We start from the raw sequence: 26,708 nt of genomic DNA, 5'->3' as shown, positions 1-26,708 counted from the left end.
AAGTAAGACAATGACTATCGAATAGGGTCCAGTAGGGATTAGTGAGCTTTTTATGTAAAGAGCAAGTTAGTAAATATTTTAGGCTTTGTGGGCAATACTGTTGCATCCTTTCAATTCTGCCATTGTAGGCTGAGAGTGGCCACAGACGAGATGTAAGTGAATGGGTGTGCCTGTTTTCCAATAAAACTTTATTAATGAAAACAGGTGGTGAGCCACATTTATCCTGTGGGCCAGAGTTTGTGATCACTTGCTATAAAGTATGCTGGGGCACCTGGGTGGCTCAGTCAATTAAGCATCCGACTTCGGCTCAGGTCATCGTCTCGCGGTTCGTGAGTTTGAGCCCCGCGTCGGGCTCCGTGCTGACAGCTCAGAGCCTGGGGCCTGCTTTGGATTCTGTGACTCCCTCTTTCTCTGCCCCTCCCCCACTCACGCTCTGTCTCTCTCAAAAAATAAATAAATGCTAAAAAATCAAATAGGAATACAGTTTACTGATGACCTTGTCAAAAGCAGTTCTCGTAGAGCAGTGGGGTGGAAGCCATAGTCCAATGATGGGGAATAACAAGCTTTTCCAAAACTATATTGTAAGTGGGGGGGAAATGTAGACCTTACGAGCCACTACTAGGTTGGGAGAGGGTTTGCAGCCTTTCAAGAAAATTAGCACTCTCATGGGGGAAGATGGCAATGTTGTTTGGAAGTATTTGCAAAATTGTCTCCCCCATCAGCCTACATTCAAGCTTCCGGTGAGCTACTGCCAGGGCTTTGGCTTGTTCAGGCTTAATGAATATTTATTAGGAAAAATTTAAATCAGTCATTTTTGCTCCAGGATTGAAACTCAGTGAAACCACTGAAAGGCTAATTTTGTCAAATCTGCTGACACGGGGAGAGGATTATTTCTTAGGCTGACATTGCAGGTTCTTTTATACTTCTATAGTGAGGGCACCGTGAGTCAATACATAAGCAAATATCCGCTGCTCAGAGGGTGGGCAGACTGGCAGGAAAGTGGTCATTGTGAGGTTCTCGGCAGCTAGCGGCCTGCAGGGCCCGGGTGTGACTCCTCAGTTGAAAAGGCTCACGGCTTTGGAGGCACAAAAGTTCCACCTGTTTATATTAGAAATCAGGCTCCACCCGGGTGTATTAGGAAGCACGGATCCAAGTGAAGAGGCAGACAGAAAGCCTTCACTTTAGGCTCCTTACAGTTCTTTGTCTGAGCAAAGCGCTGGGCATGAATGGTTGTCGATTCATCCTCTACCTTTCCACCAAGACTGCAAGCCCCCTGAGGGCAGGAGCCAAGTTTGCTACCGTATCATCTGTGAAGTTACAAGGACAACACCTGTCAAAGAGCTTGGGCGTCTTGCCCGTCCAAATGAGTTTGTGAACCCTCGGTTTAGAGGATGCTAAGGAAGCGGCAGCAGGTTCGGGACGATGACAGACCTTGCATAAGACCTCCCTCCAACCTCTCCTGACAATAGTGCCCTCCCAGGGAGCCTTTCGAGAGAGCCCAGAAGCGTGCCACACGTCTTCACTGAATAGGAACATCATGTCTCGGACTCCGAGTCTTAGGTGTACAGGAAGTCTCTTAGCGCCTCATTCTTTCACCTTCAGTTCTAGAGGCAAGTTCCATTGAATTCTGGGCGCCACTGGTCACTCTCTTCCAAGACCTTGCCTTTCTTCCAGTCCGAAATGATGGGGGTGGGGAGGGGGTAACTGTAAGGCCCTCCAGTGGCCCTGGATTCAAAAGAGATTTCCTGTCGGGTCGCCAAGTGCTGTGTGTGCCCACAGCCGAATGCAGATATACTGCTGCTGGGTGTCATATCTGCCAAGTGATCTGCTGGTAAATTGCTTCCCCAAAAGCCCAGTCCAGGAGGGTAAGGGTAAGAGGGGAGGGGTCTTGCCCAGAGTAGCCGAATAGCTGGCTCTGGCTCCAGTGGAGAGTAACTTTTGGTGGTGTAACTGGTTCACGACCCTTATGGGACCGCGGATTGATAGATCTTCTGTTTCACTGAGTCTGCATTCTGAGGAATAATGCTTCTGCTTCTTGCTTCTAATCTGTTCTCCTCCTCCAGGCTCATGTCCCCAAGTCACAGTGAACCCTTTGTCCCCACCCAATGGCAGGAAGGTGATGGGCCGCGCTGTTCTTCCACAAGCCTACCAAGGTTTCCTTAAATGTCTTTGGCCTTCCTCTTGGAAGATCTTACCATACGGTGCAGTCAGATGTGAGTCTTGACAGGCAAGGAGACCAGTGCAGGGACCAAAAGGCCTTGTCCTTTTGTGTGCAGGGGGAGTGTGACATTTGAAACTCAAGACCCGTTTGCAGACCTGGTTGGTGGGCAAGGATGACCCTATGTATAAGCAAGATATATAGCTGACTACAGTCTGGTCTGAGAAAGACTATCTTTTTTGCTTGTCCCTTCCTCCACGGAGGAAAAAAACCCCAAACCCCTGCTAACCCAAACTGCACTCTATCGTCATCTGCCACAGTACCTGAAAGTGGCTATTCCTTTGGGGTAAGGGATTGAAGTTCCCGTTAAAATAGGAATCTATTATTTCAGAAGATCCGGGGGCATCATTTGGTACTTGAATTGATTTTATCAGCCAGCTAGGGAACCATCACTCCAATCTAGTCACGGAATCTGCTCCCTAGAGAATCAGTTCTCTTCTGGTGGGACCGCCGTGGGTGACCTAATCGAAGAAAAGGAAAGCAGCTGAAGAGCTGTAAAGCGTGACGGTTCGTCAGCCAATCGGCATTTCTGACGACGGTGAAGATTGGAGTAATGTGCCGAAGCCTCCAGGCCAAATTAACCTCAGCGTGTTTATATCAGCCTATACTTCAGACTCTTCTGGGCGATTTCCTTTCCCACTCTGAGTTTTCTTTGTCTCCAAGGCCTCGTGCTCTCTGTTCCACACTCCCCGACCCCAGATGGCTTCCTTCCTTCCTCTCTCTAGCATCTCAGCTGTACTTTTCTTTGTTGCTGGCCCAGCCGCAAATTATCCCTTCCTTTCCTATCATTATCTCCTGTTTTCTAGGGCGGCCGTCATATAAAACTGGCCTATATTTAAACACTTGCTTTATGTATTGGGTAAAACTGTACTCCATGTTCAGAGTCTACAAATCAGACTTGATTAGCAGCCTTTTGTCTCTCCCTCAGAAACACTGTAGAATCAATATAGTCCTGCATTCATTATTTCTCTCTGAACTCTAGATCGGTGACGCTTGCTGGAATGAAGGTTTTTCTAATGGAATGTGTAGTTAGGATGAGGGCTGGAGCGTGACTGTGGTCGCAGATGAGTTGGGGTGGGGTGGGGGGGGCGGGGGAGCGGCAGAATCTTCTATGGAAACCACCAGCGAGGTGACTGTGATATCATTGGCAAAGCCTCCGGTGGGAAGTAAATTGATGAATAATAACTTCCTGGCACCTGTATCCACGTCCGTTTTAAACTGTCAAAGCACAGAAACAGACTTCTTTCTTTACAATTTTATTTACAAAATGTATTAAAACTTTGTACAATACCTCACGGCAATGAGGCTCCGTAGTTTATGCCCACACATGCAATTTACGCTTTTACGGCCATTAGTTGGCTTGGCAATTTTTCTGTTCACTGAAGTACAGCTTTAACAACAAAAAGAAAAGAATTGGAAAAAAAAAATCCTCAAGTGACTACCGCCAAACTCCCATAGCTTGAAGTTAGTAGCAGAAATTTGAAGCAATCAATGTTTGTTTTTTAAACATGCAAGTTTTTAAAAAATAACAAACCAATTTATTTGCCTCTTCATTCCCAGCAAAGTTTCCTCTGAAAAACTGATTTGAGTCCATAAACATACATTTCTCCTTATACAGTGCCTACGAAAACATTTGTGTGTAGGTCGGTTGATTTGTTTTATACAACTTCATATTTGCACAGCGTTAGCTTCCTGCTCTGGACATCATAGCATTCAGAAGTTGAAAATCACAGTTTCATGAAAACAAAACAAAAACGAAAACACAACAGCTTCCTTTTTTTTTTTTTTTTGTTCAATACCATTTAAAATTTGACAGGTGAGTTACTCGCTTATGACACCATTTTTGGAATGAAAGTTTATATTACACTTTTCTGGAAACGTTTCATCGGAACGAGGCTTCCTCCTTCCTTTTCTGAAGACAAGAGCAAATGGGCAGCGAGTCAACTAGGCATCTAAAGGTCACACTTGGGAAATGAATTCAAGCTCCTAGTTTTTACAGTCTGGAAACTTCCCAATGCACGTCACTGATGAGAGCAAACTACTGAACTACAGAAAGCATACGTCATTATATAGGAGGTAATTAGTGAGCGGAGACTATTTCCTCTGACTGTTCTGATGATGCCAACGGCAGGTACGCAGTTAGTTACTTGATAGCCCGTGGAGCAGTGGCGCGATCTTCTGAGAAAGTCAGTGGAGAGACTGCTCCGAGCAAGGACCTGGGAGTGATGCTGAGGCCCTCGGTTTAGCAGTAGGTTTGGGAATGCATTTTAGTCTTTGCAAACTAGAAAAGGACACATGCAGTCTGACGGAGAGCCACGGGCAGTCACAGGCAACAGCTGGGAAGACAGACCTAGCAAGAGTAAAGTCAGACCAACAACCGTGGTCTGAACCCACTGGCCCGCCTTGCAACGCGGTCCTGTCTCCGAGGTGTACACTTGAAAGGCATACTTAGCGGAGAAAAGCGGAGCTTAAACACAGTGTTGTTTCTGAGAAAGATATTCTAAACACATTTGGGAGTGTAGGCAGCATTTCCCTCACCTCAATGCTAAAGACTCAGCTGTATCGACTTAAAACGCACACCAAAGCAAGAAAAACAGATCTGTGAGCTGCAATTCCAGGCTTCTTGGAAAGCCCCGGGATCCATTGTAGGAAAGCACCGAGAGGTACGCCTGATCGTGCCTCGCCCCTTGCTACACACACAAGTCCATTTCGAAAGCTCTGGGAATCCCTTCACCGAGTGGGAAGTTATCAAAGCATTCGCACAAAACCATTTCAAGAACACAGAGAAGTCACGGTTGAGTCCCTTTTCCAAAAGTGTTTGAATTTTCTTAAGTGTTGCATTTACATTCTAAAGATATACACATTTCAGCAACGTTGAAAGGAAATAGGGTGCACAGAACATCACTACCAACAGGAAATACCAAAAACATCTGGTCAGCAGATCCTAGAAGAAATGCCAGTCTGTCTTCCCAAACACAGGGAGTCAGAGATTTTTTTTTTTTTTAATCAGGAGGAATTAATTATTTTAGCTGAGATGGGCCTATTGGCTGAATTGGAATTTTAAATTTGTGTGCGTGCGTGCGTGTGTGCGTGCGTGCGTGCGTGCGTGTGTGTGTGTATTAAAGAACATGGTGTTTGTATACTGAGCAGTGGTATCAAAGAATGGCTTTTGTTGAATTGACTTTTTGTAATACGATTTTTTTTCCGCATACTGGAATCTTGCATGTCCATGTTTTTTGTTGGTTTTATTTTAATTTTTTTCAAGCAAAGCAAAACGATTTCAGTGATGGTTTGCATTGTCGCGAGTCTCAGAGTGTTCCATAAGGCACTGAAGGGAAAAACAATCCGTTTTTCCTATTGAAAGGTCATTGCACCATCAACAATATTCGTGTCATGCCCGACACCAGGGAGAGTGAAGTCTGGCTCAGGATCCTTGAAGCGGCCACGTTTTCGGTGATTCCTCTCATCACATGCCTCCAGTGGGGCGGGATCTGCAAAGACAAGGGGAAACTTACATTTGAACGGGCTTTCTTGTAGGGATTGCAAAGTCTATCATGGCTCAGTCTATCTTGGACAAGAACCGTGAATGTTTTCTCAGATGGGCATCTCTGGGGCCGCACCCAGATTGACTGGCTTTAGGCAACAAGTCTGCTTAAATTCTTTGACCTGATGCAAATGCTTTGCAATAGGTTAAATTACGTTCCTTCTCCACCGGGCATTGCACTAAGGAATATACAGACGTTACATGAAGTCTAACTTAGGGCACTGATCACTTAGGATGCAGGTGTACTAGAAAGCCTTAGTAGCACTTATATGTAGGTATTCAGGACAACTAACCCGCGGAGTGTATTCTGATTGCAGACCCTATGACAGAGGACTGTTTACCTAAGACAGAGGATAAACAATGTTCTGTGGCTTGCTTGACTGGAATCCATTTGACTGTGAGAAGGAAATGTGCCGTTCATTGCCGGAAAGGTGACAGCTTGGCTCTCTCAATACCTACAAGCTTAGTTATTCAAATCTGAAAATAGCACACGGACTTCAAAGAGACAGCACATTCCAGAAAGGGGCCAGAACAGTGATACCCATGAAGGGGCTTGGCTGGCATCCGTGGGGTCTTTGCCCAGATATTACGGACCTGATTGGGATGCTGGTGCTGCCTTCCTGTAGGAGGCACTCACTAGTGCAGGGGATTCATTTGCCCCTGACTCTGAAGACTTAAGGGCGCTTTTCTGCCTTCACTTTTCTGCCTCTTCTCCATCCTTTCCCTGTACACGAAGGGAGCCCTTCTTTTTGTCTAGAGCTAACAATGAGCTTTGCCCAAGGGAATGACATAGTCACATTCCACCGCTGGTCTGCAAGAAGAATGTCAAAGACGCACCTGCAGGCCAAAAGCCCCCAAAGAGGGCAGAATGAGAGTAACATGGAAGTAGGTAAACCTCTTCCTTGGAATCTCTAGAGTCCAGAGTCATATTTGTCTCAGAAGCTTGGAGAAATTTTTGTATCTAGAGCGGAAAGATCGGAGTCCCCATCCTCCCTCTCCATGGGCCATGGCATGTCATTTCATAGCTGCATAACTTTGGGACAGCCCCTACATCTGTCACTGCCTCTGTTTCCTGCTTTTAAATGGGGACCGATGAAGTATCCCCGTGAAGAGTCCTCTGGGAACAAAGAACATCATCACCTCAGATATCCAGAACGTGGTTTCCACGTAACCTTGAGATGAACTCTTCAAGTGGGAAACTGTCCCCAGCAAATGGTCTGGGGAACCATAGCCCCAGCCTATGCATAGGCTGCAGAAGGAAAATTGATCCTTTTGAAAATGGGTTGTATGAACAAAGTTAACATATTCTGGGAAGGCTAAGCAGAAGCATCGTAGAGGAAAAATGGAAATCTTTTTCTTTAACTTCAGGCAGCTTGAGGTCTTGAAAATGAGAAGCGTTTCAAAAACATTGTTGAAGAAACCAAAGAAGCTAGAAATGGTTCTTGACAGCAATGAGGAAATTGGGAAGAATCTCTTGAGACAGTTAGCAGAGTCAACCCTGGGGTGCGGTGAGTCAGCCACCTGCCAAGGCACGCTTTGGGGGCCACGCTTCCGGGAGTTGGTCAGTAACCCAGAGAGGCAACAGGTAGTCGGGAGGCTGTGTGCTCCCTCCTGGGCGCTGGCTCTGAGGCTAAGGCACGCCTTCCCACAAGTCCAATAATCCTGACTATTCTCACCCATACAGAAGGAGAGATGACTCTGCTTTCAAAGGACGTGTTTGTTTTTTTTTTAAGTTTATTTATTTTTGAGAGAGAGTGAGAGCACAGGTGTGCGAGTGGGGGAGGGACAGAGGGAGAGGGAGCCAGAGCGCAGAGCCTGACGAGGGGCTCGAATGCCAGAACCGTGAGTGCGCGACCTGAGCTGAAATCAAGAGTCGGACGTATACCTGACTGAGCCACCCAGGCACCCCAAAGATGTTTTTTATTAACCACGTTTCAGCTCAATCATATTTTTGCAGGTGATTTGCCCTGGGGTCATGTTTCCTCAAGAGTTACTGGCACCCCTAACTCCTAAGGCTGGCTCTGATAATTAGCAATAAAAGTAACATCTCAGGGTGCCTCTTGATCTCTGTGCCCCTGCATAGACCTTGACAGATCTAGGCCAACTCAGAGAACTTCCTGGGAATTAAAAGATGAATGGATAAAGGGCTCACCCTTCACTTAACCAACATTCCCCTACCATTACATTACCAAACTGGCTGAGGACAGCAGAGAGGTTTCTGTTTCCTGCTCAGCTTGCTTTGTGCCTCTTGGACTGACACATGGAAGGATTCTTCTGGCATCCTGTGAGGCTTCTCCTTCTTGTCTGGGGACTTCACATAGGCTCAGAGGACAGATTTGTTTGTAGAGGCTTTTCTCAGCTTTTCTTTTCATCCTAGGGATAGTTGCCAAGGTACTAGCTAACTGGGCCGTAACCACACTGGCACTGATGTCTATTAAAATGTGAGTTTTGTGTCATGTAGCCTGAATTTTGCTTCAGAAAATGGATCAACCAAGGTGACTAAAGAAAAGAGAGCAAGTCAGAAGTTGTGGCAATTTCACTTCAGGGCATTCACTTCAGGACTGCAACATTCTGCCCACAGGTTTGCTGACCCCAAGTTTCTTTCTTTCCCTTTCTCTCTCTCTCTCTCTCTCTCTCTCTGTCTTTTCTTTCCCCTCTGTCCTTCCCTCCCTCTTTCTTTTCTTTCCTTAAATTACATGCCCTGAGACAGTTTTCTCTAGAATCTTACTGCTCCCTGGACCAGCGGCACCAACAATGCCCGGGAGACTGTGAGAAGTGCAGCCTCTCAGGTAGCATCCCAGACCTGCTGAATCAGAATCTGCATTTTTTTTAAAGTTTATGTATTGAGAGCAAGCACAAGCAGGGGAGGGGCGGAGAGAAGGAGGGACAGAGTCTCAAGCAGGCTCCGCACCGTCAGCGCAGATGCCGGATGAGGGGCTCCAACTCACGAACTGCAAGATTATGACCTGAGCCGAGATCAAGGGTTGGACGTTTAACTGGCTGAGCCACCCAGGTGCCCCAGAATCCGCATTTTTATAAGTTCTCCAGGTGATTCACAAGGCACACTGACATTTAGGAGGCACTCTTCTGAGGCTTGAATGAGAGATTGAGGCTATTGTGGTCCAGCAGAACATGGATTCTCAGATGGAATGGCTGCTAATAGAGAGCGTCTGGAGGCTGTGTGACCCTGAGTCCTGATCCTGTCTCAGAAAGAGTCTTTGTGGGGAAAGTAGGAGAGATTGACTATACGACCTCGTGTCGAATGCATGAGAAGTGAGGTGTGTGCCTCTTTTGTAAAAAAACTGGGACACAGACTTTGGATCTGCCTTCGGTTTGATGGGATCCCATTGGAATTTCAAGGTTCCTGGAAACCACCAGGCCGCCGGTGGTTAGAGGCAGAATGGATTTGCGAAGAGACTACTGTAGGAGGAAGAGCGTCTGGGCTCTAGTTCCAGAACTGCCACGAAAGGGAAAACACTTTGCGACCCCTTACCTCAAACGAGGCAATGGATGTGAAAAAGACTTGAAAACCTGTTATGAGGATTTCAGATGTATTCTTCTTTTTTTTTTTTGGATGCCAGTATCTCAGAATTTGGGATAATTAAGGTAAGCTGAAATCACCCAGCACTACCCTACGGAAAAGCAGATCATGTGCCCCAAATTGTAATGGACCAATAGAAGCTACTCAAGAGTAAAATATTTTAAGCACCCTGAACATTAAACACTTGCACGCAAACAACACTAATTACAGATGAACCTGTGTACTGTACAATCAGCGATGTGCTGGGAACACTCAGGGGGTTAGCTCGGTGTACTGGGTATGTTGTGGCACAGGCTTGCAGTCTATAGCAGGAAAGGACAACAAGCAACTTCCTCAAACAAGATAATACTTTCCGTGGTGAAGACACAGGATTTGTTTGGATGAAATATTATTTAAAAATTGGCTGAATTTAGCTCCACGGTGTGAAATACAACGGGACCAAAAACACAAATACTGCATTTGTAGAAATTCAAGCGCATTCAGGAAATTCATGGTGTCGTTGATTTGTGAGCTAACAAATCTCCCACCGGAAATAAGTAAGGGCTACGAAGTTGCTAATTGTTCTCTTTCCTTTCAGAGAGGCATGTTGGCGATGACAGATGCACTTGAAGATAACAGCAAGACTGTATTCTTTTTAACACTTCCAGAGTGGACAGATAGGTGATCATTCTGCTTCAAGCTTGCCTTTGCACGTGTCTGAGTTATTGGTTAGAGGAAGGCTGGGGAGTTGGCTGTAGCTCCCAGTCAAGGTGGCACCAGTCAGGTTTATCTAAGTATGGATTTGGAGCAGCCAGCAGCAGGGAGCCTCAACCGTTCTTTGGGAGACACTTACCTGAATATCGCTTCCAAGAAACGGACAACAAAGGAACTCAAAGATTCGAGAAATGGTCTCAGGCTTACACTTAAGAGAACCGCCGTGCCCCATGGAAGCACTGCCTTTCTGAAGGGGGCAACGCCCTGCCTCCATTCCTCATTTTACCATCAGTTCCAGAACGGCTGCTCTCTGTAGAACTGCGCTGTCCAAAACGGCAGCCACATGTGACTACCGAACCCTCAATAGGTGGCTAGGACACGTTGAGATGTGCCATGAGGATAAAACACACCCCAGGTTTCCAAGACTTAGGGTGAAGAAAATAATGTAAAATATTTCATTCGTTTTATATATCGATAACATGTTGGAACGATATCTTGGGTATATTGGGTTAAATACAATGTCTCATTAAGTTAATTTCACTTGCGTTGCTTTAAAGAAGTGTAGCTACTAGAGCGCTTCAGATTACACCTGTGGTTCACATGTGCAGCTCACAAATATTCCCACGGAACAGCGCAGCTCTAGAGAATGTCTCTTCCTTTTGGGTTGCAGGCCACAGTATAATTACGACGGTGCTATTAGAAAAGCGCTACTGCCCGACGAGAAAGCACAACCATTGTTTTCAGAGAAACAAATGGTTGCAAAGACTGGACAATACTTGAAACGATACACCGAAGTCAAAAACACAAAGAAAGAAAAAAGAGATTCACATACAGTCACGTAAGGCTGATTAGTTTACTAGACCTTGACCGTACCCCTAGATCTTAACACTCTCTGTTCCATACACGTTGTAGCCTTCTCTGTATGTAGCGTAATTTTGAGTGTTGGTGGCAGGAGCAGGCTTAAAGTTTTGGGTGTTCTTTGTGAGTTTCATGCGTTTGGACTCTGCCCGTGATTTGTAACAGAATTCTATCAAAGCCACCATCATGGCCAGCCCCAGACCTCCGACAAGTATATAGAAAACGCCTGCCACATTGCTCAGGCTCAGAGCGCTGGTCTTGTCCTAAGAGAAATGAACAACGCGATTAGTTCTTGGGGGCAACAAAAGCAATGGGACATTATAACACATGACAACAATATAGGATAGTTCTCAGTTGTAAAACAACTAAACATTGATGTAAGTGTTATGGCTCGACTCTGGCAACCGGCTGCTGTTTCACAGCGGCCCGCAACATGGTAGATTGTGCTTCTGTTGACAGTTGTGATCCTCACCTAGATGTTCTTTTATTTGGACTCCTTAATTCCTTCGGTGCCTCCGAATGGTGTAGGGAACTAAATAAAACAGCACTTGGCCATGGGAGCAAAAGTGTAAACACAAGCACAATGTGTTCCTCTGCCAGCCTCAAGGTGCCATTTGCCAGAGTTGAGCCGTGGCATCATCTCTATAAATGTTAACACTCTTCTCATTTGGGGACTTGAAGCACTCTTTCCCCTCTCTGGCCCGCAACACCCCTTTCTCCCTTGTTCTCCCTGTGACAAACTTGTCAACGGCTTGTCTTTAAGCTACCAGGTGACAATATTAGAGGTGCCTGATGCTCTTATCTGGGGAGTGACTTCACAAGGGTTTGTTTAAAAAGGGATTATTAGCTCTCCCCTTTCCCCTGGTGGCTGAGAAATTGCTCCCTTCGGGGACTGGTTGCTAAGTTCTCATCCTCAGGGCGGCAAGTCTTTGTGCTGTTGGAACGAGGGCACAGCATAAAGATCTGGCTCCCTTCCATCTTCCTGAGAGTTTAGGGAAACTGTCAGGAGGACCCACTGGGTCCTGAATTGGCTCCACACACCAATCAGAAAGCTTCTCCAGGAGGCTGATGATGAAAATAAGTAAGTAAGTAAGTAAGTAAGTAAATAAATAAATAAATCCAGCTCGTTTTTAGCTTTACTCCAGGGAATGTAGTGAGTAATTAAAAAAATACTACACTTGTCTGTTTTCTATTTAAAATGGGGGGGGGGGAATTGAGGAAGCCGGTCAGTGACTTTCAGGTCAAACTGTGCAAATCTGACTAAGCTATCTGCCCGTATGAAAGAGCAAAAACTGAACTGCTGAACAATGGAAAGAAAAAAGTTGGTGTCTTGAGCCCTACCTTGAGGTAGGACACACCAAGGGCCAGGAGCCTTTCTTTGAAAAAAATAAATAAATAAAATAGCATTTTGTAGTCTTTTTAGAGGGAATGTAACCATTTTGCTGCTGACTGCAATCGAATGGAATGCCCACATTGTTAAGTGGGTGAATTGAGTATCTTACTCAAATGACAACACGGTGAGCAGATTGATGGCTGTAAGCTGGCGCTCAACACTCCTGTGGCTCACCTAGTCCTGGTACCATTTAAAGAATTAAATGGAGAGATGACGTGGCCATGTCCTGCTGCTATTTTTATGAGAGCCAGTCCCATACTTGTTTACCTCCATAAAAAGGCCAATAGGAATCGAAGTGCACGGCTGGGGAGGGCCGGGGTATGCGTGCCTTATGTCCACAATAAACTTGCAGATAGTCACTCTTCCAGGATAAAAGACAGGTAACTGGAGAAGTGGTAAGAGTTTCTGTCACTGATGAGACAGTGGATCATCTCCTGAAGGAGGCTGGTGAGGCTATCTGCCAGGAGGTTCCACAGTCCATCTGGAGATGGACCAGTCCTGGTAACCCTCCCTCTGCCAGGAGATTGTTCTATGCATGCGGTATTTGACGGGGGAGACGTGGCCTTTGACAGAACCCATGCTGTGCTGTAGCAACAAGGAAGAGTTTTGCGTTCTTTGCATTTAAGCTTCACAGAATTTCCCGTTGTGGGCTGTGGAAAACCAGTAGCAAAATGGTTCACGGCACAGGGAAAATGAGTGGCACTTCATGAAATGAATTAACTGATACCACAATATTAGTTCAAAAAAAGGCGAGGCAAAAAACTGAAACTAAAAAGAACTTTCTTAGGGGAGCAAAGGGGGGCAGGAAGGAGGCGGGGAAGAGTGTTTCATGCTTCTCAATGTGATGTTATCCTGACAATGTATACCCTTAAGGAGCATGCGACTCAATTTCAAAAGTATTACGTACAGAGATTCAAATGACACCTTTGGAAGAGAGGAGTGTGACAGACTTAATTATATTTGAGATCCAAATAGAGGTTGAACTCAATACGATAGCAGCTGGGAGGAGACTAAGCATTCTGCTTACAGAGACCAGTCTTGGTTATTTATTTCTTTGACTGTTTTCAGATGGGATTGACATAATATATTAACAACCAAAGGAATTTACAACTATAAAGTCTCTGACACGGTAACAGGTAAAGAAAAAGTACTGTCACAAATGGATCTTTTTTTTGAGGGGGGGAGGGGTTGTTGTGGTTGTTAGATTTTTCTCTTTGAGCTTTCGAAATGTGAAATACAGTAAAACCCCTTTATAACACAGCTCGGTATTTTACAGCTTTGGAAGTGCGTTGGGCCGGATTGCGTGGCCATGTCAACAATTGCTCCTTCCGGGTCAAGGGTTGATGTCACCTGGCAGGCCTAGAGGCTGCTGTGGGCCTGGTCTCTTTAGCGCCGGTGTTATAAAGGGGTCCCACTGTGTCAGGGAGTGTGTGTTGGGAAGGAAAGCCGTTTGGGGGTGGAAAATAAACAGTGGTTCAAAACGTGATTGCTAATCAGTACAAAAAGACCTTCAGCGACTGACCTTACTCCCGGAGTCCTTGGCTCCACACTCCCCCTTATCGTACCACCATTTGTTTTTCAGCTTGTCTAAGATGCCTTGTTCACTGAGTTTCAATACTGCAAGGTTTACAGGCGTTCTTCACGTGGGAAATAACATAAATAACATTATATTATGTTATTTTATGTTATTCAAGCTTCAAACTACTTTAAAACTATAGAAAGCGATAAAGCAGGGGGCCCTGGCCACAGAGTAATTTTAGACACTGCAGGCAACCTGAGCATTACCTTATAAAAAGTTAACACTACAGCAACGCTATGTTTACCAGGGCCTGCCCATATCGCTTTGAGTAATCGGCACACACTGTTAAATAATGAGGATAGGAAAAAACAAAGGCACTCCTCGGATAGGCTGTGTGTGGTGAGGGGGGGGTCTCCCCTCAGGTGACAATCGTCGGCGGCAGCTTGCGGTAGCTTTGTGACGGAGGTGGGTTAGGTTTGATCTAACCGGGTGTCTTGTTGTACTTCCAGACAGAAAGCGAGTTCTATGGAGGAGTGGGGAAGGGGATGGGGCTGGAAGGGGAAGCGTTTCCGTATGCGGAACCAGACAAAGGGATGACTCTGAATGGAATAGGATATGGATTCTACGTGAGTAACATGCCTTCTGACCAGTTGTCGTTTAGTACACACAGCTGTCGCCCAGATGCACGTGATCTCAGAAAGAACCGTACTATACACGTGTCGTCACTCCACCCTCATGCACGGACCGGTCTTAGGAGTGATAGCATAACGTGGAGCTCTGAGTGTTGGATGGGGGCGCTTTCAACAACAACAGAACTGGCCCGTGGCTTCTTTTTGCTACTGACTGGCTGTCTCTCTGATATGGCCGAAGGTCTGCCGTCAGCTCAGATGACCGGAGGGTGAAGCAGGTTGTTTAAAAGCGGATTATTAATATGGCCCGGTCTAAAATGGCCAACTGTGGGTAGTATCGTAGAGGAACACTTTAGGTAAGCTGTTCTAGTAAGAGAAGACTGCTTCAACTGAGAGGCTGCTGCATCCCCAGGAGGCCAGCCATGGCTCCCTAGCCCTCCACCTCTTAAAGTGCAAGGCCTGCAGTCAGAGCCACTGAGCAAACGCAGGAAACCCTACTGGTCCCCAGGTTAAGATTTCTTCCCTTCGCAATTTCTTCAGCTGGAAAATAGGAATAATGACCTTTACCTTGTCATCTTTCTAGAGCTAATGAATTTTAAATCAAGCATCTCTCACAACTTCAGATAAAAAATGCATTATATAGAGAGGGTGGCATAATTGTGTTACGAGGCAATAAACTACCGAGTGTTCAGATTCACATGAGCAATACTGCCAATACCAGAGCGTGTTATTCTGAATGCCACCAACTTACGAGAAGGAAAGCAGACACGTTTCTGTTACTATGGACATGCCATAGAGTTTCTTAGCTTATCTGGGATAAGTTGGACCCACCAACATATCCACTCACTGGTAAGACTTTCTATAGTCCCAGAGATCTGGCCTCTATCAGACTCTGACAGACCCCAAGCCTGTTTCCTTTCTTTCCCCCTTGGCTGTCGAGAGCAGAGAGACCATCTCATCCTGAGACATTCTGAGAAATGTATCATCATTTAAAACAATATGCAATTGCAGAGTACTTGAGATTTGAAAAACCGTAAACCTTGAGTGTCACAGAGATGACCCTTTCTCGGTTGGTGCTGGGCCTGGCAGCCAGGACATCTGCATTTTGTATCTCACCGGCAAATTGAGGTCTTTTTTATACTTTAAACAAGTTCCTTCAATCATTGCCCAGAACCTTAGCCTTCTCAAATGCCAACCAGATTTGCTTGGGATGCAAAGCCACAAAAGATACTCAAATAAAACTTTGAGCCCCTTTAAAATATTCTTGGCAGTGAAAGTTAACTCTTAGACTTTTAATCCTATTTATTTATTTATTTATTTATTATTTATTTGTTTATTTTTAAAAATGTTTAGTTTTTAAGGAATCTCTACACCCAATGTGGGGCTTGAACTTATGTCCCTGAGATCAAGAGTTGCACGGTCTACCAACTAAGCCAGCCAGGTGCCCCAAGTCTAAGACTTTAAAAAAAAATTTTTTTTAATGTTTATTTATTTTTGAGAGAGACAGAGACAGAATGTGAGTGGGTTAGGGGCAGAGAGAGAGGGAGACACAGAAGCAGAAGCAGGCTCCAGGCTCTGGGCTGTCAGCACAGAGCCCGACGCGGGGCTCGAACTCACGAGCTGTGAGATCATGACCTGAGCCGAAGTCGGACGCTCAACCGACTGAGCCACCCAGGCACCCCAAGTCTAAGACTTAAAGGACGGACAGGCCATTTGTGGCCCTGAGATCAGTGTTGGAACCGCCTTCTCCCCTGCTTCCCGCTGTCTGGCCCCCTTTGGTTTCTCCTTTCCCCTTATAGGTTTTGTGTTATCACCACCTCTCCCCCAGTGCTCACTGGCACACAGGCTCAGATGGCAGGGGGATGCTTCCCAATAGCACCTGGGTGCCCGATTCCATCAGGACCACAGGAAAAATCACAAAGCATGTTCTTTCCCCTTTCTGTGCTTCTCCTTGTCTTCCTGCAAAGGGCACAGTGTCCTCATCCTGCTCTCTAAGTCCTTACCAGTCCCTGTCCTCCCTCAAGGAACTATGTGCTTCAAATGACTTCACCCCATTTCTTCAGTACAGTGGCTCTCACTAGATCTCCAGGAACAGAGCAGACTGGTCTAAGGCACTCACACTATGGTCCAAATAGCGATCTCTCTCTAGAGATCCTGGGTTTTAAAGAAGCTTGTCAACCATCAAGGGAACGAGGTTGATAATAGTGTTTGTTACATGTTAGCTCAGAGTAATCGTTCTCAACGTGTGGTCCAAGAACCCCTGGAGAAATCCCTGAAACCTTTTCATCAGAGGGTCTGCCTGGTCAAAACTGTTTTTATAATAACACTAAGACATCCCTCACCCTTCTCGCTCTTATTGTCTCATGAGGTACAGTGGCGTTTCCTGGAGGCTTCATGACATGTGATATTGCAATGAAAAAGCAATTGAATGAATTGCTTGAATTGAATTGAAGAGAATCCGATTCGCTTATAGGAGGCCAGATATTAAAGAGATTTGGAAATCATGGGACTCCTTACTAATTTTGTTTTGGAAAAGTATAGTTAGTTTTCATAAAAAGCATGTTATTTATGTTAACATATATTGGGTTTTTTATTTTTAAAATAAATTAATGAGTACATTCTTTTTAAATTCCATTTTAATTTCAGATACGGTAAATATTAGTAGGACACACATCAACAAAATCTTTTTGGAGTTCCCTATACTTTTTAAGTGTGTAAAGGGGTCCTGGAACAAAAGAAAGTTTGAGGAGCACTGGTTTTGGAGGATGGGAGGCTTTTCCCGTGCCGGGGCCTGTTCTGGGTTGCCACCGTCCGCTCTTACCAAAACCCAGGCTCAGTAGGCCAGCGATTTGGGGTCCTACTTCTGACAAATGGCCTGTCCCTGGTGTGGGCCATCCGGTGGCTTCCACAGAATGGCAGCTAACTGCTCTCCGTCGCTATGGCCTCCGCGGTCACAGTGGAGGTGAAGTTAGTGCAATGGTTCTCAATCAGGGGTCATTTTGTCCTCCAGGGGGATATTTGGCAAAGTCTAGAGTCATTTTTCATTGTCACAGCTGGGTGAGGGGACACTGCGGGCATCTAGTGGGCAGAGGCCAGGGATGCTGCTCAACGCCCTACTTGGCACAGGACAGCGGCCACAACTAAGCCCCGAGTGTCAACGGTGCCGAGCTTGTCCCAGAGCAGCCAGACCTCATCCAATGCCCAGGGACTTTAGAGAAATCTGACAAATGATATACTTTTAGAAGTTTAGTCTTTGGGGAAAAAGAAAATCGCAGGGCTTATGAAATCTGCAGCAAACCAATGGGCGTGTGGGAACTTCTAAATAAAAATGAAGGAGAAAAACAAACATTCCAAGCAGCAGCGCAGCCAAGGAGTATGAAAACGGTCATCAGAAATCACAGATAATACCACTGAACAAGGTGAGGATAGCTGCCAAGAAAAGAAAATACTTTAAAGGCCCAAATCTCCTAGAACTGTTGGTTGCTGCAGGGGGGAATAAATTTCCGAGATGGCAGAGCAAAACTGCCGTTTTCTCTCTTACTGTACCTTACTGGATGTACTGCCCAGATCAATCAAAATCAAATGAATGTGTTGACACCCTCCCCCAACACACACACACACACACACACACACACACACACACACACACAATTCGGTATTTTAAAGAAAGAGGAATTAGGTGGGCATTTGGTCATTTTAAACATCACTTTCCCCATGAAACCATTTCTCCCCACCTCAATATTTTCTTCCCTCCTTCATCTTCTTCCTGGCCTTATAATTTATACCCATGTCTTGTAACTCCCACTAGACCGTGTGCTTTCCAAGTGCAGGGACCATGGCTTAGGTATTTGCATCCCTGCTTAGAATCTTTCTCTCAACAAATACTTGTTTTGAGTAGATAACTCTTTTAGTGCTTTGTTTTCAGCCTGGTGTTTTACAAAATTATCATAATTATTGTTGTTCGAGCTTAACGATTACTCTAAGAAGGTAGATTTATGGTCTCTACTTTGTAAGTGAAGAAATTGAAGCACAGATAGGTTAAGAAATCTGCTTAAACTTGCACAGCAAATTATGGGGCTGGCCAGAGGGCAAATTACTGTATATTCAACTCTGCACTGTGCATTCTCCAATGGAACACACAAAAGGGTAGCAGTGCTCCTTAGATTTGTTCTTTGCGCTTGGATGTTCATAATGAAGTTTGTCTTTGGGGACCACCGTACTCCAAGTAGCTCTCAGCCTAGCAAGGGCATATCTTGCAGCAGGCCGTTCAGCGTGCTGCGGCTATATGTCTCCAGGGGAATGTTTCACAGCAATTACTGCAGGCCCTTAACTAGTACCTAAGAGAATTATAAGTCAGAAATATTTATTGTACTCACCTCAATAGAGAACAGAAAGAATTTAAAAAGTAGGTCAGATTCCTATCATGGAAATTAGTCAGGCATTCTCCCCTCTGAAGGGCTGGCTACGAACCTTCTGCTGAGTACAGCCCTCCCAAGACAAAGGCAAGGGTCAGGAGGCTCAGGGAGCGAACAGGAGAGTTGGTGATGTAATTTCAGGGGGTCTGGGAATATCCCGCTGTCCCAAACTATTTTCCTCACGGGTACCTGAAATTCCACCATGAGAATCACACCCCTCTACTTGTGGACATCATTCCTCGTTAAAATACAAAGGTTCTTGAGAGATGGGAAATGAACCAGAGTAACTACTTACAAACTCCAACCCTTTGTTCCATTTTGTTTAAACAATGTTCAGAGAGTGTAAAGCTCCCGCAAGGAGAGAACGGTGTGTGCCGTGCCCAAGTCATAGAAATGTATATGGATTGTGGATCGGATGGAGAGGGTAAGAGCAAATGTGAGTTAGAGAGTCATTTAAAAGGATGTGAGGGCAGTTCTGAGCTGTGGTGGGACAGTGGATCCTGAGCATGGGGGACAGGCATGGAGTGGCATCTCTCTTTCGCTCTCTTTTAATAGAGGTAGTCCTATAATTCGTAGCGCCGTGAAAAGGAGTTCTACTTTTGAAACAACAACAACAACAACCCTAACTGGCTGATACAAATTTTTGCTTATCTCTGCCATCCACACTGGGCAGTACCTCAGCTACAAAGGACTGTGCTCACTAATCCAAAGCATCCAGCCCCAGGTGGCGGTTGTCCAGGTTCCCAGCTCATTCCTGGGTTGTGCCAACCAGTTCAATGTTCTCTCAGTGATGGCCAGCATTGCATCTGGAGACTATTTTGGGACAAGAAGACCATTTTCTTTTCTGTGAAGGTAGGAACTATTTATTTAAAAAAAAGTAACGAAAATTTTTGCTCTATTTCCAAAGAAGTGTCCAATTTATTTATTTTTCAATTTCAAGTTCAGGAAATGCCCAAAATAGGCAGTTTGGAGTCATGAACAAAGAGAGAAATGTGCAGAGTGATGGGAGGGTGTGGAGTCTCGCCAGAGGGGGAAAGAAGAAAAAATGGCCTAGTGAGTTAATGACCAAGCTGATTCCTCCAAATGACGATCCTGGAAGGGTTGGTATAAAAATCTGTACTGTAGATATATGTCTCTGAGCCTGAAAAATATAGGAACCTGGGGTGCAGTACAATTTGTTTACCCTAGAGACTGTGGGATACATCCTGCTCTCAGTGGCTTCACTTCTCGTCTCTGAGCGGGGACACCTAAAGAGCAAATGTCTGCTTAATTAATGACTCCAGAAGATCTTCAATGGCGCCCTTAGGAGGGAGAGGGATAGATATATGGGTAAATATGTAGGTTACAGAGAAAGAAAAGGAGCTCACAGAGAAGTAAAAGAAATAGATGAGTAAGGGTGGTGTATTTGCATAATTAAGAAACTGCTCTAACAAACACAGTGTCCGGATGATGAAAATGGAAGCTTATCACAACCTAAGCTGGAAGCCCTCCCCTCGCCTTATGCCTCATCTAAACCTCACTCCAAGTTACTGACACTTGCTTCTTGGTACCTAGTGATTTTTGGGGGGTGACTTTTTAGAACTGTCTGCAGCCTGGTGGAGGGAGGATATCCATCGTCTCTTTCACTGGCTTTTCTGCTGGAGATCTTTCAGGTTTTCATGGTGACAACTCACCTTTCCCAATCGCTCGCTTCCTTCCCTAGCTTTTTCTGGAAAACTCCTAGCATCACTCGGGAAATCACAGGCATGTGCACACAGGCAGCTGTAGACAGCTCTGCCCAGGTAGGTCTTGATTTATTAAGTTGAAGCCACCTGATGACCAAGCAGGAGAGGATTCCTTGCTAGATGGAAGGATTTGCTCTGAGGTCCTTCATGTTGTTTTCTGTTGGTTATCTTGGGATATGTGACCTCTCCGTACGGTAGCTGTTGGAGGTCACTGCAGCTCAAAATATGCCCTAGACTATACCAGAATCTGGAGTCTTAAAAAAAAAGTCTCTATCTGATTCTTTTCACAGGGCTTTCTGGATGTAGGATTCTAGGAGAATGAGGGTTTATTTCGATTCTTCTACCCTTGGGTCAGCGTGAGCTTTCTCCACAACCTGGGAGCACGTACCTATGACTGCTGGCATTACTGGGCTCTGGCCACCCAAGCAACCCTCAGTCCCCAGGGGCAGCCCTGATGATTGGCAGTCATGCAGAGCTTAGTTGCTAGAAGCTCCCTCTGAGTGAGAATTTATATCTGTGTAGTTCACAAATGTAGCTCAAACCGATTTAACTCCTTGCTAATGAGATCATAATTTAATAGAAGTGCAAAGAGCAAATTCAATAATGCATGCATATAACATCGGGAGTTGAAAGCTGTGAGTCATTTTACTAAGGGCCTAACAATGCTAGTGACTGAAACCTATTGATGAGCATCTGGGCTACAGAAGTCACTTGTGGATATGTGAGTGAAGCCAGTGCATTTCCAGATGATAATCTCTCAAATTCAACGGGATAGACCCCTTGAATCTACAAGTTGCGAATTTCACTGATGATTTCTGCCAAACCCGGCCTTTGTCCAACCTCTCCATGTGGAACAGGAATCCAAAACCATGGTTGCTCGTGGACTGTCTCACACACCCCAATTTGTCTGGGAAGACTCACTCAATTCATCCCTGATGGAGAGAAGGGGCTCAGGGAAGTTGCTAAGCATCTGGAGACAATAGTTTTGGTTAAAACGTGGCCACAGGTATTTCCCCAAGTCATAACGGACATGATGCACTGGAAAACTCTGTTTTGAGATCCATTAAAAACTCAAACTATCGAATTTGGTTGGGTTTTATTATGTATAAATGTGTTTCCTTTGGTCCATCCCAGTGGCACCGAGAAAGAAAAGCATAGACTGAGAAGACAGAAACTGATCTCACATTAGATCGGAAACCCACATGACATGTGTTTCTGAAGATGTCGAGTTCATGCCCCCGACTCTAGGCAAAACGTTCACTGAGAGTTGAATATGATGGGTGCCAGCATCTTCTTTCTTCCCCGGCCCCCCGGCCCCCCATAGGCCTCTCTTGACCGTGAGCCATAGAAAGATAATCAGTCTTAGCTTACACGCCATTAGATCACAACAAATGGGGTCTGGATATCAGATCTGAAACCTGACTACTTGCTGCCATGCCAGGGCACATACCGCCCTCTCCTAGCACGCATTCCAGCATCCACTTATCTGCACTTTCCAGCAGTGATGTTACTAGACAGGACGCACCAGCAGAGTCCGTCTCTTCCCTCTCATTCTCTCCCTCTCTTTCTTTTAAATGTAAAGTATGCTATTGCCTTAGTTTTATATTTTGAGAAATATTTGCTTCAAGGCCAGATGAAATGAAGCTTTCAGGTGAATTTAGCACTTGGAACACACTTTTGCCACCTGTGACCAATGGGGATTTGCCTCATGTGCCAAGGGCCAAATGCTATACCGCTCTCTAGAAAGTCAAAAGAGAATGGAATTCAATTGTTCTCCATAAATTTTACCCCCCACCCCCATTCCACCAACTCCCCTCCCACAGTGCATGTATTTCAATCATTTCAAATCTTTCATGTTTCTTTTCCATGGCTGTCTTGCCTTTCGGAGAGTGTGGTTCTATAACCTTCTCTCCAAATGAAAGGAAACCAAACGATTTGGTCTTAGTGGGGCAGAAAGGGTATAGACACACACCGTTTCACTCTGCCACGGCAGCGGCAGCGGTGTCTTTCCTCTTGGCAATCGTACAATAGCATCCTTACCTTCAGGCCTTTCACTCCTGCTGCTCTTTCTGTAGCTCTGGTGTTGAACATTTGGTCATTATTTGTCAATAAGAAACACATTCAAGTTATCAGGATAACACCAAAGGCAACTAATCATGTCTTAATCATAGAAATCATGTTAAGGCCACGCAGTCAATTTAAAAAAAAATCATGAGAATGGATTAATTAATTTTTTTTTCTGGATTACATTTTTTTTTCCGGTGGTAGAATTTATTCTTTAACACCATCTGGCAAAATCAATGGTTTTGGCAGTCACTGGACTGGTTCAGTTCTTAAGGCAAAAAGGTCCCTTGCTTGAAGCAGCCACTTGAGAGAAAGTGAGGGTTTGCTCTTGGGAAGAAGACCTGAGTAAGTTCAAGGAGCAAATTTAGTCACTACCAGGAAAGAAAACTGTCAGGTTCTTCATACTTCCAGGAGGCAGCACCAGCACAGAGACATGCAAACCAACGAAGAGCATAACATACTCACCCTACTCCTTGATCCCAAACCAGCCTCGGTGATTCACAGGAACTTCTTCTAAGACCCAGGAAGTGCCATCGATCTGTAATGATTCTTGCCTACACACATAACAGTGTCAATAAAGAGTCATTGGGATCCGTCTTAACCCTGGGCATCCAAAATGTCTACCTTTAGGGATGGCTCCTGCCAATAAAAGGTCCATCTTGTTGCAGGTAAAAGGCAGATGTAGATTCACATCCGTTACCCAAGGCCCAAGAATGTCAAAGAATTCTGGGTGTGGAAGAGAAGCGGTTAAGAGACGGCGGCATAGGAGAGGAGGATTGTAGACATACATGGAAGAAGAAATACACACAAAACGGAGGATCTCATTTATACATATGGGAAACATAGCACCACCTCATTCATCTAAGTACCACCAACTTCCAACTTTTTACTATCTTTGGATACGAGACTTGCTAAGCAAATGCCTGAGGTTTAAAAAAATGTCTGCTAGCGATTAGAAGGAAGGATGACTTTGAATTTCTTAAGAGAACAAACTCTTTCCAGGTACTATAAAAGCACCCACGTGAAAAGAAACACAACTCATTTTCACTGCAAGCCACTTTTTGAGTTTCTGATGGCAAGTTCCCTAAGCGCTTCCTTCCCTAGGGTCACATTGGTTAGTTTATTCTAGTCTCTGTATAGTTTTGAATATAACCCCGCTGCATTTCTCTATCGATATCCTAGAAATCATAATGATCATTCAACCACTTCTTTAATCGATCAAAGTTTAACTGCATATCGCATCGTCATCGCTTACTTCCCTAGACGCCTTGCAAGCTAAGGCACCTATCATACAGCTCTCCTTCCGGTCAAGGGGTTCAGAATGGTTCCATTTAAACGTTCTGCTCCAATGTTCCCCCAAAGCACAAAGCCTGCCGGTTTCCAGCTTGCAACATACAGACACTGGAAGTCTGAATCCCTAGATGGAACTGAAGCCAGGGCCACTTTAGGGTGAGGTAGGGTAGGGTCCATAACGCCTTGTCACTCCAGTCACAGATAGCTTCTTTCACAGACCAGACCCCCTCTAGTAAGGTAAGTCTACTCAGGAAAGCTAAGCTGGTGCCCTTTCCCCAAGAGTAAGGGAGTGAAGCAGGCTGGGTGGGGGCAGATCAGAAGAATTTGAAAGTCTGAGGTGACGGGCAGCTGTGGAGGGAGGCTGACTGTGCTTATGTGGTCATCCAGCAGCTAAATCCCCATTCTGCTGTGATTCACAGCGACAGGCTTTCGCTGGCTGTGTCACAAAGCCCTGGTGCTTGGGGTTTATTACCGAAACAACCTACTGGCTCTTAATTACCGAATTTGCGCACACGCCGCGATAACGCGCTAACACAAAGGGTGATTCGCAGGTTCAAAATTCCCCGACCACACCTCCAACTTTCATGATCCTTGCCTGTACATTTGTAGTCCATCAAGGAAGGATCAGGTATGACTTGTTGGGGTCCTATTAGCCCAGGTTCAGGAAACTGGTGAAACCAAGCAGTATTTCAGTTCTAGCCTATAGGTCTGGCTCAGGGGCCACCTCAGTGACTGACCTTGTCTTAATTTAATCCCCTGTATTCAAAAATGAAGTAAATATCTATTTCATTAGTTTGGGCACGTGCACATTTAAAACAGCCCGAAAATATTGCTGGTTCCTTCCAAAGAGGAGTAACTTTTTGAGACTAGGCTCAGAACGCATGACGGCTCATGCCAGGGGGTTAAAGTCAGCAATTTAACATAACTGCCCATATTAGCGTTATTTTAAGGTTGCAGGAGAGAGACCGAGAGATAAGTATTACAGGTTTTTCCACCTCTCCCCGTTTCAGAGATAATAGGTGTAGGAGTGTTTTTGCAAAAGTAAAAGCACTCATAAATGTCAGGCTTTGTGATTATTGTCATTTTTAGTAATCAGTACTGAGGGCTGAAATGGCTTAAATATGCCATTTGCCTCGTAAGCCAGGTAGTTGTGAATGAACCTGATTCTTAGGGAAATCTATCACATGCAATCAGATTCACTTTGCTCATTGGATGGGTACATGTGATAAATTGCTGTCTGCAGTATCATCGCAAGAGGTGACCCTGAAAGTCAGCAGAGATTTGTGGCAGCATTAGCTGTGTGACCTTCTCAAAGTCACCACCATCTCTGGGTCTCATTCTCTGTGAAATGATGGTGTATATTCAACAGTCAGTTGTCATGTTAACTGGGGATGGGATACAATCAGGAAGTGTAATTCCCAAGCCATTTTACTAATTCAGTTAAACTGCATGGATCTGGACTGACGGAGGGGAAGGACTGTCTGAATGGGAAAGTCCTAAATTACAAAACAGGTTTGAAGAAGGACGGTTTTATTACTTTACGTCTGTTTTGTAATTCAAACTCACTATACTACGTTGCCACAGTGGAGGTCCTTGTGAGAAATACTTCAGCGGATAGGCCTGTGACCAATATGATTGTATCTAACACATGCTTGCGACATTTGAGAAAAAAATTTGTTCTCTTAAGGAAAAACTTCAACTGACAGTCTAAAGTCTTCATTTGCTTAACAAACCTCTCTTGGCCCCTTTCCCGATACTCTTGCTCACTCCCAGAGAACCGTAGGTAGCAAGGAGGAAGAAGATAAAGGCAAGCTCCTTGTAATCCGGAAACAGAATAAGCAATCGTTGCATAGGCAGCACTCATCTTACTATTATCCAGAGCTGAGAAAAGGGTTGACTTATTTCAAAAGGCTGGCCGGAGGGATGACCAAAACAAGCGATTTGAGAGATGCCTGGCAGGTAGCACTAACGCCAAAGAAGTTGGAAACATTTAGGCTCTACTGAGATCTTTCTCTATTTGCATATGAAAAATCAGATAATCTGGAAATCGTGGGCTGGCAATAAAGTTACTTGATAACTTTGCAGCAGCATCAGCTGAGGAAAGAGAAAAGCTTGATTGCTCGTTGTAATTAGCAAATAGCTGGTCTAAAGTGCTAGGGGTCTTCATGATATACCAAAACATCTGGGTGGAAAGTAAACATTCGGCCAAATACATGCAGATTTTTTTGGTTTGTGTAACATCACACATCTGGTTATTTGAAAACTTCTGGGCACTTGGCATCATGTGGATCTTGACACAGTCCATGGCTCCTTCGTAACCATGCTGAGTGAATTCTCGAGAGCAGTGTATCCAATCCAGCTCGGGTTTCATCCTGCATGATCTAATTAGGTTCTCCGTGGCCTGCTAACAACATGAGAAAAAGACCAAGAAGAAGGTGCTAAATACTCTAGGTGTCAGGTTAGCCATTGTAAACCTCAAAGGAGCCCAAAGCTTGGCTAAACTGTGATTGTCATCAGTTCACACTGGTGGGAAAGGAAGTTACTGCTTTCTGACACACGGTAAAACCTTGATTAATTGGAATCCATAAGGGATGAATGGAATTTTCGATAAGAGTACTCATTTTGTTTCATTCTTGGCTAATGACATTTTTTTTTTTCCTCAAAATGCTTGTATCCACTTTCTCGCCTCCGGGAAGCAGCCTCTAATGTTTGAGGGTCAATCCAGATAGAAGATATGGGAGACAAAGCTGAACGTGACCTAACCACAGGTCATCTCGTGGCAAATGATTAACAACAACAACAAAAGATCAATTCGTT

Source organism: Panthera uncia, chromosome X (genome assembly GCF_023721935.1).
Source record: "Panthera uncia isolate 11264 chromosome X, Puncia_PCG_1.0, whole genome shotgun sequence".
Classification (NCBI taxonomy): Eukaryota; Metazoa; Chordata; class Mammalia; order Carnivora; family Felidae; genus Panthera; species Panthera uncia.
Note: the sequence above shows the minus strand (reverse complement) of the source record.